Source organism: Oryx dammah, unplaced genomic scaffold (genome assembly GCF_014754425.2).
Source record: "Oryx dammah isolate SB20612 unplaced genomic scaffold, SCBI_Odam_1.1 HiC_scaffold_11232, whole genome shotgun sequence".
NCBI classification, from domain to species: Eukaryota; Metazoa; Chordata; class Mammalia; order Artiodactyla; family Bovidae; genus Oryx; species Oryx dammah.
This window is the reverse complement of record NW_024080625.1, coordinates 251,594-268,791: the sequence shown is the minus strand read 5'-3', so window position 1 is coordinate 268,791 and position 17,198 is coordinate 251,594. Positions and strand designations below refer to the sequence as shown.

Below are 17,198 nucleotides of genomic sequence, written 5' to 3'. Positions count from 1 at the left end.
ATTAGAGGTACCACGGGAACATTTCATGCAAAGATGGGCTCAATAAAGGACAGAAATGCTATGGACCTAACAGAAGAGAAGATACTAAGAAGAGGTGGCAAGAATACACAGAAGAACTGTACAAAAAGATCTTCACAACCCAGATAATCACGATGGTGTGATCACTCACCTAGAGCCAGACATCCTGGAATGTGAAGTCAAGTGGGCCTTAGAAAGCATCACTATGAACAAAGCTAGTGGAGGTGATGGAATTCCAGTGGAGCTATTTCAAATCCTGAAAGATGATGCTGTGAAAGTGCTGCACTCAACATGCCAGCAAATTTGGAAAACTCAGCAGTGGCCACAGGACTGGAAAAGGTCAATTTTCATTCCAATCCCAAAGAAAGGCAATGCCAAAAAGTGCTCAAACTACCGCACAATTGCACTCATCTCACACACTAGTAAAGTAATGCTCAAAATTCTCCAAGCCAGGCTTCAGCAATACGTGAACTGTGAACTTCCAGATGTTCAAGCTGGTTTTAGAAAAGGCAGAGGAACCAGAGATCAAATTGCCAACATCCTCTGGATCATGGAAAAAGCAAGAGAGTTCCAAAAAAACATCTATTTCTGCTTTATTGACTATGCCAAAGCCTTTGACTGTGTGGATCACAATAAACTGTGGAAAATTCTGAAAGAGATGGGAATACCAGACCACCTGACCTGCCTCTTGAGAAACCTGTATGCAAGTCAGAAAGCAACAGTTAGAACTGGACATGGAACAACAGACTGGTTCCAAATAGGAAAAGGAGTACGTCAAGGCTGTATATTGTCACCCTGCTTATTTAACTTATATGCAGAGTACATCATGAGAAACGCTGGACTGGAAGAAACACAAGCTGGAATCAAGATTGCCGGGAGAATATCAATAACCTCAGATATGCAGATGACTCCACCCTTATGGCAGAAAGTGAAGAGGAACTAAAAAGCCTCCTGATGAAAGTGGAAGAGGAGAGCGAAAAAGTTGGCTTAAAGCTCAACATTCAGAAAACGAAGATCATGGCATCCGGTCCCATCACTTCATGGGAAATAGATGGGGAAACAGTGGAAACAGTGTCAGACTATTTTTTTGGGCTCCAAAATCACTGCAGATGGTGACTGCAGCCATGAAATTAAAAGACGCTTACTCCTTGGAAGAAAAGTTATGACCAACATAGATAGCATATTCAAAAGCAGAGACATTACTTTCCCGACTAAGGTCCGTCTAGTCAAGGCTATTTGGTTTTTCCAGTGGTCATGTATGGATGTGAGAGTTGGACTGTGAAGAAGGCTGAACACTGAAGAATTGATGCTTTTGAACTGTGGTGTTGGAGAAGACTCTTGAGAGTCCCTTGGACTGCAAGGAGATCCAACCAGTCCATTCTGAAGGAGATCAGCCCTGGGATTTCTTTGGAAGGAATGATGCTAAGGCTGAAGCTCCAGTACTTTGGCCACCTCATGCGAAGAGTTGACTCATTGGACAAGACTTTGATGCTGGGAGGGATTGGGGGCAGGAGGAGAAGGGGACGACAGAGGATGAGATGGCTGGATGGCATCACTGACTCGATGGACATGAATTTGAGTGAACTCTGGGAGTTGTTGAATGACAGGGAGGCCTGGCGTGCTGCAATTCATGGGGTCGCAAAGAGTCGGACACGACTGAGCGACTGAACTGAACTGAACTGACAGCTTTCTTCCATTTTGCCCTCTATCTGTCCCTTTCACTACAAGCTGGCAGTGTCTCTGCTTGTGTGACATCCTTAAGAACTGTGTGGGTTTCCTGTGTATGTCTCTGGGATTTACCCTATTAGACAAAAAGAACTTGCACTAATCTTTTTGGATAATCCCATTTCTATGCTTGGTTTTTGCTCAAATGGCTAAGGAGGTCCATGAGTCACATGGCTAATCTCTCCAAATGATCCTTTGTGTGACTGAATACCTTGACTTTTGATGCTTCCTAGTTGGTAAAGAATCCATCTGCAATGCAGGAGACCCTGGTTTGATTCCTGGGTTGGGAAAATCCTCTGGAGAAGGGCTAGGCTACCCTAGCTCTTGGGCTTCCCGGTTGGCCCAGCTGGTAAAGAATCTGCTGCAATGTGGGAGGCCTGGGTTCGATCCCTGGGTTGGGAAGATCCCCTGGAGAAGGAAACAGCTACCCACTCCAGTATTCTGGCCTGGAGAATCCCATGGACTGTGTAGTCCATAGGGTCGCAGAGTCGGACACCACTGAGTGACCTTCACTTTCACTTTCAGGCACTGACAGAAGATTGTTGAGTTATATTCTTATATTTCTCCTCAGGGAACACTTTCCAGACAGTAAATGACCTAATTTTATCATCTTTTGCAATATGGGTAGGCCAAGAATTTCCCAAATACCACATTCTGATTCTTTTCTTGCTTAACATTTCTTCCTTCAATTTATCTCTTCCCTTTCAGATTTTACTGTAAGCAGCAAGAAACCAGGTGCCACCTTCAACACTTAGCAAGAAAGCTAAATACCCATGTTCATTGTTACAAATTCTGCCTTTCACATAAATGTAAGACACAATTCTGCTAAGCGTTCTCTGCCAAATAAAAAACAGTTCCTCTCTTCTGTTTTCCAATAGCATGTTTCTCATTTGCTTCTGAGTCCTCAATGCCAACAGCACCTTTAATGTTCATATTTCCACCAACAGTCGCTTTGTGATGATTTATGTATTTTCTAAAGTAATGCAAATATTTTCTACAATGCTCCTTGCTTCTTTCTGAGCCCTCAATAGGAGAGTTGATATTCATATTTCTACTAACAGTCTGTTCAAAGCAAGCTAGGGCTTTTCCCCCTAGTTTTAATAAATAGTTTATTTATCTAACAGTTTCAACCCTGGTATTGAAGCCTATCGCAGAGTTTCTATTATGCTCCTCAAAGTTATTCCAGACTTTCTACATCACCAAATTTCAAATTTGGTTTCACAGAATTTTAGGTATTTACATTTAGGTATTGGCTACAGCATCCATTCTGAGGTACCAAAATCTGCATCAGTCAGGGTGCATCCAGAGAGGCATAACCAGCAGGAGGTATATATTGAGAGACTTACTGCAAAGAATTAGATTATACAATTACAGGGGCTTGCTAGGGAAGTTCATAATTCATCAGGCGGCTTCCTGGGCCGGCAGCTGGTTTCCTCCCAAGGGTGAGTTTTTCAAAGAGAGAGCACCCAAGACAGAACAACAGTCTTTTTATCCCTCAGCCTTGGAGGTAACATCACATCACTCTGTCATATTCTACTTCCAAGTCGCCCTCAAGGGGAGGGGACGACAGAGGGGCACATCCACCAGGTAGCAGGGATTACTGTGGCCTATCTCAGAAGCTTTCTGCCACAGGCAATGGGTAGCTGGAAAGGTAAACTACAGTGTAGAACTCTCGACAGAAGAGCTTTTCTGTGGAGATGAGGAGTAGCACAAAGGATGTTCCATCCCCAAATGTTAGAAGAAGCAGACCAGGAGAAATAAACAAGATGATTACATTGAAGTATCAAAGGAGCAACAACCCATTGCCTTGATCCCTGCAGCAGCGATGGAAGGCATGCCCTACTCCTCCCCTCTTTTCACTGAAAATAGCCCAACAGTGAAACTAGCCTGTGAAGTGACACCCTCCTCACCCTATGTGGGCTCTTTAAAAGAAAAGCAAGACTGGCAGTTCCCTGGTGGTGCAGTGGTTAGGATTCCGAGCTTTCACTGCATTGGCATGGGTTCGATCATTCGTGGTTAGGAAATTAAGATCCAGCAAACTGCATGGTATGGCAAAGAGAGAGAAAGAGAGAAAAGGAAGAGAGTCTAACCAGTAATAACAGTTACAAAAGTGAGCACATAATTAAGAATCACTAAATATTTCAAGAAAGCCAACTCTGTGAAAGACAGAAAATAAATTTGACTTTAAAAGTAAAAAAGAGGATTTTTTTCAGAAATGGAAAAGCTGATCCTCCAATTTGCATGTAATGGCAAAAGGCCTGAATAGACAAAACAATCTTGAGAAAAAGAACAAGGTTGGAGGACTCACACTTCTAGACTTCAAAACTTATTACAGCTAAAGTAATCAAAATAGTATGATGTTGTCATAGGGTAGGCATACACGCCAATGCAATAGAACCGAGAGTCCAGAAATAAACCCACATCTCTATGGTCAGTTAATTTTTGACAAAGATGCCAAATCCATTCAAAATATTATGACTGGGTGGCTTAAAACAACAGAAATGAATATCCTCACAGTTCCAGAGGGGACAAGTCCAAGATTAAAGCGCCAGCATGGTCAGCTTCTAGTGAGGGCTCTGTTTCTGGCTGGTAGACAGCTGTCTTCTCACTGTGCCTTCATCTGGGTGGGGCAAAGGAAGAGCAAGTTCTCTGATGTCTTATCTTACAAGGGCACTAATCTCGTCATGCGAAATCCACCCTTATGACCCCACATAAACCTAACTAATCTCCCATAGGCTCCATCTCCAGGTAACCATCACATGGGGGTTAGGTCTTCAACATATGAATTTGGGGGGATGCAATTCATTCCTTAGCACTCCCTTTCCGCACAACACAACCTGCACAACTATAGCATATTATAGGATTATTTAAGTGAAAGATAAATTTCTCTCTCATTTAAGCCACTGTTACATGGAGCTTATCTTTATAATAAACCCTATTACAATCTTTCTTTTTCTGAAGGAGAAATGGGCTAATAAAATATCACTATTGTTACTGGATTAAGGTCTGTCTAGCCCAAGAGATAATTTATACATTTTACAACATACAGCAAAATTCTTTTATCTCTTTGCCTAGACTCATATATTTACTACGTTTAAAAGTTTATGTTAGAGAATAGAAAATGCTTGTTTTTTTTTCTTTCTTTTCCATTGTGGTTTATTACAGGATATTGAATATAGCTCCCTGTGCTATACAGTAAGACCTTGATAGTTATCTACATAGCAGTGTGTATATGTTAATCTCACACTCCTAATTTATCCCTCCCCCACCTCCTTTCCCTTTTGGCAACCAGAAGTTTGTTTTCTATGTCTGTGAGTCTGTTTCTGTTTTGTAAATAATTCATTTGTATCATATTTTGATTTCACATGTAAGTGATATAGTATTTTTCTTTCTCTGACTTATTTCACTTAGTATGATAATCTTTAGTTGCACCCTTGTTGTCATCAGTTCAGTTCAGTTCAGTTCAGTCGCTCAGTCGTGTCCGACTCTTTGCGACCTCATGAATCGCAGCACGCCAGGCCTCCCTGTCCATCACCATCTCCTGGAGTTCACTCAGACTCACGTCCATCGAGTCTGTGATGCCATCCAGCCATCTCATCCTCGGTCGTCCCCTTCTCCTCCTGCCCCAAATCCCTCCCAGCATCAAAGTCTTTTCCAATGAGTCAACTCTTCGCATGAGGTGGCCAAAGTACTGGAATTTCAGCTTTAGCATCATTCCTTCCAAAGAAATCCTAGGGCTGATCTCCTTCAGAATGGACAGGTTGGATCTCCTTGCAGTCCAAGGGACTCTCAAGAGTCTTCTCCAACACCACAGTTCAAAAGCATCAATTCTTCAGTGCTCAGCCTTCTTCACAGTCCAACTCTCACATCCATACATGACCACAGGAAAAACCATAGCCTTGACTAGACGGACCTTAGTTGGCAAAGAAATGTCTCTGCTTTTGAATATACTATTTAGGTTGGTCATAACTTTTCTTCCAAGGAGTAAGCTTCTTTTAATTTCATGGCTGTAGTCACCATCTGCAGTGATTTTGGAGCCCCCAGAAATAAAGTCTGACACTGTTTCCACTGTTTCCCCATCTATTTCCCATGAAGTGATGGGACCGGATGCCATGATCTTAGTTTTCTGAATGTTGAGCTTTAAGCCAACTTTTTCCCTCCCCTCTTCCACTTTTATCAAGAGGCTTTTTAGTTCCTCTTCACTTTCTGCCATAAGGGTGGAGTCATCTGCATATCTGAGGTTATTGATATTTCTCCCAGCAATCTTGATTCCAGCTTGTGTTTCTTCCAGCCCAGGGTTTCTCATGATGTACTCTGCATATAAGTTAAATAAGCAGGGTGATATAAGTGGCATTATTTAATTCTTTTCAATGGCTAAGTAGTATCCATTGTATATATGTACCACATCTTTTTATCCATTCATCTGTTGAAAGACATGTAGGCTGTCTCTATGTCTTAACTTGTAAATAGTGCTGCTATGAACACTGGGGTGCATATGTCTTTACAAATTAGAGTTTTCTCCAGATATATGTCCAGGGGTGGGATAGCTAGATCCTATGGTAACTCTTTTTATTTTTTTTTAAGGAATCTCCATACTGTTTTCCATAGTGACTGTACCAACTTACATTGTCACCAACAGTGTACAAGGATTCCTTTTTCTCCACACCCTCTCCAACATTTGTCATTTATAGACTTTAGGAAAATATGTATGTGCCTATTTTTGGTTGCACTGGGCCTTCTTTGCCTGTGCACAGGTTTTCTCTAGCTGCAGCGAGCGGGGCTCCTCTCTGGCTGTGGTGTGGGCCTCTCATTGTGGTGGTCTCTCTGGATGCGGAGCCTGGCCTCTCGGCCCCGGGGCTTCAGGGGCTGCAGCTCACGGGCTCGCGGCTTAGTTGCCAGCGGCATGTGGAATCTTCTCAGACCAAGGACTGAACCAGTGTCCCTGGAATTGCAAGGTGGATTCTTAGCCACTGTACTACCAGGGAAGTCCTGTTATTTGTAGCCTTTTTAATGATGACCATTCTGACTGGTGTGAGGTAGCACCTCATTATAGCTTTGATTTAGAAAATGCTTGCTTCTTAATATCTAAAATGAGGAAAGAAAAGTTGCAAATGATCATCATCATTGTCAGTCAATTCTGTGCTAGTCAGGATTTTAAAAGAGGAATACTAGCACTTTTGTTCTAGGAATGAGTTACCAGGTCAGGCCCATAGAGCTTGACTGTAAGTGAACCTTTGCTACTCCTTTTAAGACAAAAAGGAGTCTCAAATATTTGAAATGAAAGAATAAACCTCTCCAGCAGAGGGCTAAGAAACCACAGTAGGTTATGTCTGTTGGGTATATTACTTAAAAAAATAAATTTAGTTAGTTTTGGCTGTGCTGGGTCTTCGGGACTGTGCTGGCTTCCTGTCCAGTTGAGGCGAGCGGGGGCCACTCTCTGGCTGTGGTACGTGGTCTTTTCATTTCAGCAGCTTCTCTTGTAGCAGAGCATGGGCTCTAGGGCGTGTGAGCTTCCACAGTCGCGGCACACAGACTTGGCAGTTGTGGCTCCCGGTCTCTAGGGCATGGGCTCAATGGTTGGCACACTGGCTTAGTGGCCCTGCTGAATATGGGATCTTCCCAGATTAGGAATTGAACCCGAGTCTCCTGCATTGGCAGGTGGATTCTTTACCACTGAGCCATCAGGGGAGCCCTTGGGTATATGAATCTTCAAATAAAGCAACTATAGAAAAATCCCTTTTTGGCTGATCTCTTTTTATTGTGAAATTTAAAATCTCAATTCATTAACTGGACTCTGGCAAAGAGAAGAGAGCCTACCTTATTTTGGCAAGTTCCTAAGACATCTGGTAAGGACAGTAAAAGCCTTTGAAGTATTTTCGAGCAGGTGAATGACATGGTTTATTAAAACAAAATACCAGTCTTGAACTCATGGTTTTCAATACATTTAGATATAGAAATACAGATGTAAATGTACTGAATTTGTGCACGTGTGTGTGTGTGTCTGTATAGAATATATGCCTCAGCTCTGTCTACTGAGAGGGTCTGGGGGTTAGAAATACCCTAATAGCTATGAGCACAGCTAGTGTCCAGCTCTTGGTTTCTAAATAACATTCTCCTCTAAAAGGAACCAGGGCTCCTTGGAGAAATGGCTGATTCCAGAGCTGATGCAGGGAAAGTATAAATTGAGCCTGAAACATGTTTCTGTGCCAGAAAGGAAAAAAAAAAAAAGCTAAAAAATGCTGAATGCTAAAGAATACAAACATGCTGAAAGGATACAGTGGAAAACTTGAAAGGGCTCCCGCTGACCAAATTAGAAATGACTTGGGGAACAGGATAAGTAATATTAGTAATGGAATAACAGTCCACTGAATATAATAGGAATTTATGAATACATGGTGATATAGTTAGTAAATAAAGTGAAAGTTTTTATGAGGAATGGAATATTTACATAGTATTAAAGTTGTTGTTGAGTCGCTAAGTCGTGTCTGACTCTTTTTTTGACCCCATGGACTGTAGCCAGCCAGGTTCTTCTGTCCATGGGATTTCCCAGGCAAGAATACTAGAGAGGGTTGCCAGTCCCTTCTCTAGGGGATCTTCCCAAGCCCAGGGATCAAACCTAAGTCTCCTGCATTGGCAGACAAATTCTCTACCACTGAGCCACCTGGGAAGGTGGCTCAATTTCAATGTTAAAATACTTCACCCTAAATATTAATTACAAAAGATTAAGAGTGATCTATAGTGAAGAAACCTGGCAGATACCACTTCAATCAAATAATCAGAGTTCCAGGAAAAATGGACACAGGCACCACCTGATAGAATGAAGCTGAAGGAAAACAGCATCATTTCTGTGACAGTCCTGTCAGAGATGCATACCCTGAGTCTAACTATGAGGAAACATCAGGACAAACCCAAATTTAAAGACATTCTGCAAATAGCTGGCGTGTCATTCTCAAAAGTGTCAGGTAATGAAAGTAGAGAATGAAGAACTGGGAACTTCCCTGGTGGTGCAGTGGCTAAGACTCTGAACACTCAGTGCAGGGGACTGGGCTTTGATCCCTGAACGAGATCCCACATGCTGCAACTAAGAGCTTGCATGCCACAACTAAAGATTCTGCATGCTGCAACTAAGACCTGATGCAGCCAAATAAATAAATAAACTTTTTTTTTTTTAATGAGGAACTGTTCCAGATTGAAGGAGACTAAAGAGACACGACAACTAAATGCAACTCATGACTGTGGACCAAATTCTTTTACTATAAAGGACATCACTTAGAAAACTGGCAGAACTTGAATGGGGTCTGAAGGTTAGATGACAGGAATGTATAGGTGCTCTTTCCCTGATTTTGATGGCTGCACTGTAGTCATGCAGGAGAATGTCTTTGTTAGCAGGAAATATGCCCTAAAGTACTGGGGGGAGATAAGGCAACATATTGGCAACTTACTCTGAAATGGCTGAGAAAAAATTTTGTGTGTACCACTCATGCAATTTTTCTTAAGTTTCAGATTGTCTCACAAAAAAAGGCCATCCTTTGGAGAAACTTTAGCTGGATTCTCACAAGTCAAGGTCAAGGCACTGTTACTGTTTAATATAATGTTGGAAGTTCACTACAGTGATGTAAGAAATAAACCAGCAAAGTCAAATAAAACAAAACAAAAAAGCTCAACAAAGAGTAAGACCGAAAGGGAATTTATAAAACTGTTTTGATTTGCAGAAGACATAATTATGTCTATAGAAAACCCAACAGAATCAATTGACAAACTAGGAAAACCAAGAAGTTCATTAAGGTTACAAGATAGAAAATCAATTATATTTCACTACAGACCTAAAGGAAATATTTGCAATGTCTAAAGTGGACATGGGATTAATATGCAGAATACACAGTGGCATCTTATAAATCACCAGGAATAAAGACAGGAAAACTAATAGGAAAAAATGCACAGAGGATACAAGGAGGCATTTCACAGAAGGAGATCTCTATGGGCTAATAAGAACATGAAGTAACATTCAAACTTACTAGTAATTAGAGAAATACAATTTAAAATAACCAATTGTTCACTTAACACCCATTTAATTGTAAACATTAGACATTGTACAACATCAAATGTTGGAAAGGACAGAGGTAATAACTTTCAAGTAACATTAAAAGCATCTATCAGAAAAAAAAAAAAAGCATCTATCAGCTTTCGATGTGTAACACACTCATACATCAAGAGTGTAAAGAGCTTCAGACTTTTGGAATAAATGATCTGGAAGTACTTAGTGAAATTAAGTTTTCATAAATTTCATGATTCAGAAATTCCATTCCTGTGTATATGTCCCAGAAAAATTCATGAACAGGTTTGCACGGGGCAACATATGATGATTCTCTAGCACTATTAGTAGAAATAGGGAATAAATAAGCAAAGCATAATGGATGCTTACCATGGAATCCTATGCAGTTATCAAAAGCAATGAATTAGATTATTTACAGCACTAAGGATTGATCCTAGAAACAGAGTTGACAAACAAAAAAAAAAAAGTAAAAATCAAATCATATGGGATTCCCTGGTGGTCCAGTGGTTAAGACTATGCTTTCAGGCTTCCCTGATAACTCAGTGGGAAAAAAAAAAATCCAGCTGCCAATTCAGAAGGCGCAAGTTCAATCCTTGATCCAGAAAGATCCCAAGTGCCACAGAGTAACTAATCTCCTGCACCACAACTATTGAGCGACTGCTCTGGAGCCCGGAACCACAACTACGGAGCCCTCGTGCCACAGCTATTGAAGCCCACTCGCCCTAGAGTCCATGCTCTGCAACAAGAGAAGCCATCGCAATGACAAGCCTGCACACCACAACTAGAGAGTAGCCCCCGCTCGGCACAGCTAGAGGAAAGCCCACACAGCAGCGAAGACCCAGTGCAGCCATAAATAAATTTAAAAAAATTTTAAAGACTGTGCTTTCACTGCAAGGGGCACAGATCTGATCCCTGGTCAGGGGAAGTTCTGCATGCTGCACAGCATGGCAGGAAAAAAAGAAAAAAAAAAGAAACATAGTTTGCACATGCTCAGTCATGTTCTACTCTTTTCAACTCCATGGACTGTAGCATTCCCGGCTCCTCTGTCCATGGAATTTTCCAGGCAAGAAATATTGAAGTGGGTTACCATTTCCTTTTCCAAATACACACACACACACACACACATATGGCAATGTTGTTTGTGCAAATTAAAAACACATACACTCAATAACCTGTAGTACATTGAGCAATGAATCCCCAAAGATGTCCACATCTTAATCCTCTGAATCTCTAAGTTATTAACATCTTATATGGCAAAAGGGACTTTGCACATGTAGTTAAGGATCTTTATATGGGGAGATTATCCTAGATTACATGGGTCAGACCAATATAATCACAAAGTCTTCATGAGAGGGAGGCAGGAGATCACAGTGTGAAGTAAATGTGACAACAGAAGCAAGAAGTTAGAATGATGGAAGAAGGGGCAACAAGCTAAGGAATGCTGGCAACCTCTAGTAGCTGAAAAGGGCAAGCAAACAGAGTGTCCTCTGAAGCCCCCAGAAGGAATGAATCCAGGCCAAACCTTGATATTAGACTTCTGACCCCCAGGGAATAAATTTGCATTATTTTGAGTCACTAAATTTGTGGTAATTTGTTACAGTAGCAATAGGAAACAAATATACAACCCTACATATTTTATAAATGCATGTGCTAAGTCGCTTCAGTCGTGTCCAACTCTTTGCAGCCCTATGGACTGTAGCCTGCCAGGCTCATCTGTCCATGGGGATTTTCCAGACAAGAGTACTGCAGTGGGTTGCCATGCCCTCCTCCAGGAGATCTTCCCAATCCAGAGATCGACTGTGTCTCTTACGTCTCCTGCGCTGGCAGGAGGGTTCTTTACCACTAGCGCCACCTGGGAAGCCCCATTTTATTCACATGCATAATTAAAAACATATCAGTCACATTATAGTGCCGTCTATGGGAGAAAACATGGAGTAAAAAGGGAGGTGATAGAATAAAGCAAGAGAAGTGGCTTGCAACTCCCCATATTCGAGGTCCAGCAAAGACAAACAAAAGCAGGTCACGGACTGCTCTATAGAAAATAGGTTAGATGCTATTATAAGTGTGGCAGATACTCTGATTATCAGCTCTTTTAAAGGCTTTTATGCTATAAAATCAATCTCCCTTGTATGTTGATTCTGTGAAGGTAGTGCCCTGAGGAGCAAACATAAGTATTTTGGTACCAGAAGGTACGTTGTTCGTAAATCACTGAATTCCTCATAAATGTGATTAGTGTGACCCCAAGACTGACTCTGGGTAGCCTGACAAACTCAAGTTTCCAGGCATGTGAACTTGGATGGGGGCTGTGCCGACTGCCTTATAATCATAGAAAGCCCCTGAGCAGCCAGCCTCCAGCTTGGTGTTTCTCCACCCTTCGGACTGCAGCCTTACTCCTCTCTGGGTACTGAGCATCTGGCAAAAGGCCTTACAAATAGTAGGCGCACAATATTTTTAATAGCCATCCCTGCTGATCTAGTAGTTGGGATGTGGTACATTTGCTGTACCTGTTAGTGGCATGCGGTGACCCCCACCTTCCCTCCAGTCAGACCATCTTTCTAGTTTTATTACCCACTATCCTATGTTCCATCTACCCCTGAGGACTTACGCTTCTCCGAACACTTCAGAGAGGTGTTCCTAGCCATTGCAAGCACTGTTCTGAGTGACTAGAAGAGCCTTCCCTTTTGTGAAAAGGAAGCTCAAATATTACTTGTTCTCGGAGATCTTTGCTGTCTCTCCATGTATTCATTTGATCAATTATTCATTCATCTCTTGACTCATTCAACAAATATTGAACACCTCTACTGCCAGGAACAATGCAAGGCACTGAAAACATAATGTAAGCCAAAAATAAAAAGGTTGCCACCTTCAGGGAGGTCTAGCAGGAGAGCTCAGGTTTTATAAATATGACATATTATGTTCACATTGGTGAATAGACAATTACCAACTGAGGTACAAGCTCTGAGGAAACACAGTTTTTTGAGTGCACATAACTAAGGAAACTTTATTTATTTATTTATTTTTCAGATTAGGGAGTGTTGTGAGTAGAGGGGTTCAAGGAAGGCCTCTATAAGAAAGTAATAGTGAACATCAATTTGGAGGTGTGAATCGGCATGCTGGGAAGTATTCCAGACAGAGAGACTAGAAGGAACATGACAAGTTTCAAGGATTGGGAGTGGCAATGGAGTTGGAAAGCAGAGAAGAAGGGGAAAGTGATATAAGATGGGGAGCTGGGGCGGGGAGAAGTCAAGGCACAGAGGCAATATGATCAGATTTGCATTTTGGAAAGCTTATTCTAGCTGCTATAGGGTGAACGGATTATTGTGGAGAGCAAGAGAGAACAGATGGTGGGAGGCTTTTGCAATCCTCTAGGGGAGATTAGGTTGAAGGTAACGAGGAAGAAGCAAGAAAATGAATTCCAAAGATAACAAAAAGGTGTGAAGAAGAAATTGGAAGGGGAGGGAAAGAGGAATTCAAGAATAACTCCCAGGTTGTGCGATAGGAAACACTGGAGTCAGGGAGAGAATCTATGTGTCCTGTACATTTGAAACCACGGCCCAATCCCCACTAGAGGGTAACTCCTCCCATCCTAACCAGGGGGTTCTAGGTTCTCTCATTTTCAGCCCCCTGTCTGCCAACAAGCAGATGCCACACCTCTCCCCAGTCCTCCAGGCTTGCTGTGTTGAGTTCCAATGATACTGGCCTTTTCTCTTTTTTGGCACTGTACTGTTTTATTTCAACTTTCAAACAATATGAAGAGGTAACAACCTCTGACTCCGAATCATGCAAAGTAACAATAAAGGAATGAAAAAATATCAACAACAAAAAGACAATCATTTAAAGGTGTTTCACAGCAGTGTTTTGGCAGTACTGGCAAGTGTTTCTGTCCAATGATCTTCAACAAAAGAGGTCAGAATGAATCCCTTGACCTCAGCAGAAGAACCCCCACATTTTCCCCCTGATAGTTTACACATTCTGAGTCACCACCACACACCACACCCCTATGCTTGCCAGACTTTTGTAGTTCACATCTTAGAACAAGTAACTGTGTATTGTGCGTAATCACAACAAAACATAAAAATAAAAGTGTGGTAGAAAAGTTACCAACTCCCATGTTTCCAGTAAGGCATCAGGGAACTGCTGCTGGCTGGGCCCTTCATTTCACCAGTTTCAAAAGAAGTTTGACTTACATTTCTCAACAAACCCAATATTCAGAAGCTTAACCATCAGGTTCAAGTTAAAACTTTAAAAAACAGTCTTCCTTTTGTGTGTGTGTGTGTAAATGTTTCATAGAAAACATGAAATCGAGTTCTACTTTATTTTAAAAACTGAGTATTTTTAATACTAAAAAAGTATAAAGGGCTTCCTAGGTGGTAAAGAACGCACTTGCCAATGCAGCAGACATAAGAGACACCGGTTTGATCCCTGGGTTCGGGAAGATCCCCTGGAGAAGGAGATAGCAATCCACTCCAGTATTCTTGCCTGGAGAATCCCATGGACACAGGAGCCTGGGGGGCTACAGTCCATGGGGGTTGCAGAGTCCAACAGGACTGAAGAGTCTTAGCACATATATAATTATATCTCTCTTTTAAAAAAGACATTTAATAACAGTGCTTCAGAAGACTGAATTTAACCCTCAACCCCTCACCCTCTCAAGTTGTCCACCGGGCACAGACACATTAAGGCAAAGGTTCAGAGAGACGTGGCCGCCTCCGAGGGGGGCTGGGGCCACGAGAGGAACACACTGCGCTCCTGCAAGGCCGGTTCAGAACGGCTTCTCCCTCCTGTTCACCAAGCTGTTCTGCATCCTGAAGTAGGCTCGATCCACTATATTGATGAACAGGCCCATGTCCAGCACGCCTGGGATCATTTTGATAGCTGCGTTCACTTTACTCCATTTGTGGACCCGGTCAAACTTCCAGTCCAGGATAAAGTTCCCATTATCCCTCACCACACGACCTGTCTTGTTGACAGCCAGCGGAAGTTAAATCGCACCCCCAAACTTCTGGGTCCCGGTTCAGCTCACTGCGACATAGGCCATCAGATGACCTCGGTGGGAATCTCCTTGTGCCACTGATCCCCGCGGTTCTTTGAATCTTTCCTGAAATCAGCGATCACAATGAAATGGATGGCTTTGCCGGCCACAATCTTCTGGGTGAGGTGGCCTCCACCGCCCTTGTGAGGTTGAGGTCAGCATCTATTTCATCAGCACCATCGATGGTGTGGCTGATCTCTGGTTCACTGAGAGATAAGTCATACTGTAGGGTAAGCTGATGGGCCTGGAAGGAAGTGGGAATACAAACGTGGTTTGAATTCCCTCGTTTCCCTCTTTTAGCTATTCGTTGCACTGTGTGGACAACTGTAGAGTCACTACCAGTTCCCAGCACTTGGTTATTCCTCACCTCCTTCTCCACCACCACGCAGCCTGCCAGCTTCTTGGCCTCCTCTGCCTTTGACATCATGGAAGGGCCCAGGCAGAGGTTGTTAACCTCCTTGCCCCCAGTACTTGTGCTGCCAGGGCCGAGCTGCACGCCTCCTCATGACTGCCCCAATGATCCTCATTTGAGTCTTCTTTCTTTTCTATGAAATGAAGACCATATCTCACCATTCATACAGCTTGAGTGAAAAAAAGAACTTTCTGATGTTGCCCAGAATCTTGGCTTTCTCTGTCCACTGAAGCTGGAAAGAAAAAATATGGAGGGAATTTGGAGGAAATAGAAAGGTGGCTTTAAACCTCAGCCAGCCTGGAGGGGAGAACATGCCTAAGAATTGTGGCCCCCTTCCCCCCGCCCCAAGAATCTGGGGGATCATATAGATGAGGGCTCACAGTCAGGGGTCAGCATTGTTGAAGAAGGAATTCATAGGGCCTGGACTCCATCTTAGGCCTATTCATGCTGATCATGCTCAGCCACCTTTCCAATGGACCCTGAACTCTGTGTTTAGTGCCTATGAAAACAACAACAGAAGGATAAGACCCACTCCAGACAGGGAAACCTTGAAGATCATATCTAGGTTACTCATCGCCTAAGAGAAACCATATACCAATCACCCCTTCCTCCAGACAGGTGGTAAATTTTTCTGTATCTATCAGAGTGTAACCTCAGGTTTATTGATTATTGGCTAATTGTTTGTTTGAGCACATGAGCACATAGCACGTGAATCATGGGGTTATTGGGATTGTATTTTCCTTGGTTTATGTAAGTCTCAAGGAATTTGGGTGATGGGTTCAGACACATACACATGGGGTATAAAAGATTTTCACAAATGCTAGTCGGGGTCCCTGGCTAAGAGGAAACTCTGCTTTGGGCCTGCCAGTGTAATAAACGGCACTCCACTATCTGCATTGTCCTTCTGAGTGAGTTTGTTTCCCGGATCGCGTGGCTACAACAATGTGGAACAAATGTGTAAGGATCTTGTCTTTTTTTTTCCTCTTGCATTGTTTCAAAAACAGTAACAGACTGGAGTCAGGCTGTTGTTGTTTAGTCACTAAGTCCTATGCGACTCTTAGTGACCCAAAGGACTGTAGCCCAGGAGCCTCCTCTGTCCATAGAATTATCCAGGCAGGAATATTGGAGTAGGTTGCCATTTCCTTCTCCACGGTGTAAGGTAGCCCAGCAGTTGGGTCCATTGTCTTTCATGAATTGTACTGTGGCCTCCTTTCTGTAGTATAAGAAAAAAGGAGAGAGAGAGAGAGAACTACAAGGGGTGCTATGCAAAGACTGCTGTAAAGGTGAGCACCAAACACAGGATGTGATTAGCATTGAGTTAGAATGTAACTAACAGAAGCTACAGGTACACAATGTAGCTCATGCAGTTTAAAGGAGATACATACAGAATGTAGCTTACATATCAAGTTAGCCTTGATTACCGACTACAGATCCGGAAGTTAAAGTTAAAAAAAAAAAAAAAAAAAACTCAGAAAAGGACAAGAGAAAAAGGAAAACTTTTTTCTTTTTCACTGTAACCTTTCATTTTTGTTATTGTTAGTTCAATTTTCTCCAGACCTCTCCGCCCGTTTGGAGGCAGTTCCTCGACCCAGGCAGACTTTTCCCTCAAAGTGTCTGGACAGGGTCCCCAAAACTTGACGGCCTAACTCTGATCAGAGCTGAGTCAGGGGCTGGGGCCAGCCTCCAACACCGTCAGCTTGCCTCACTCAGGACGCAAGCCCTTCCACAATGCCGACTAGACCTTCCCGCACCAGTCCCGAGACCTCGCGAGAGTTCGCCAGCGCCCGTTGTTGCCCAGACTCAGCAGACGCCTTCCTGGACCTCAGAACTGTCTCCTCTTTCCTCTTCCACCCCGCGCTCGGCTTTCGGATTGGCTGGTTGAGTCGGGTCATTTTTTTTCCTGGCCAGAAAGCGGCTCAGTAACTAGTCCTTCTTTTGGCCCCGCCTCCGAAGCCTGT

The 17,198-nt window shown here is 42.8% G+C and overlaps 1 pseudogene; it reads right to left on the bottom strand.

Annotated features, from left to right (window-relative positions):
• The window catches only part of LOC120861227, an 18,787-nt pseudogene extending 1,655 nt beyond the window's left edge, over positions 1 to 17,132 (bottom strand).
• Between the last annotated feature and the right edge of the window lie 66 nt (positions 17,133 to 17,198).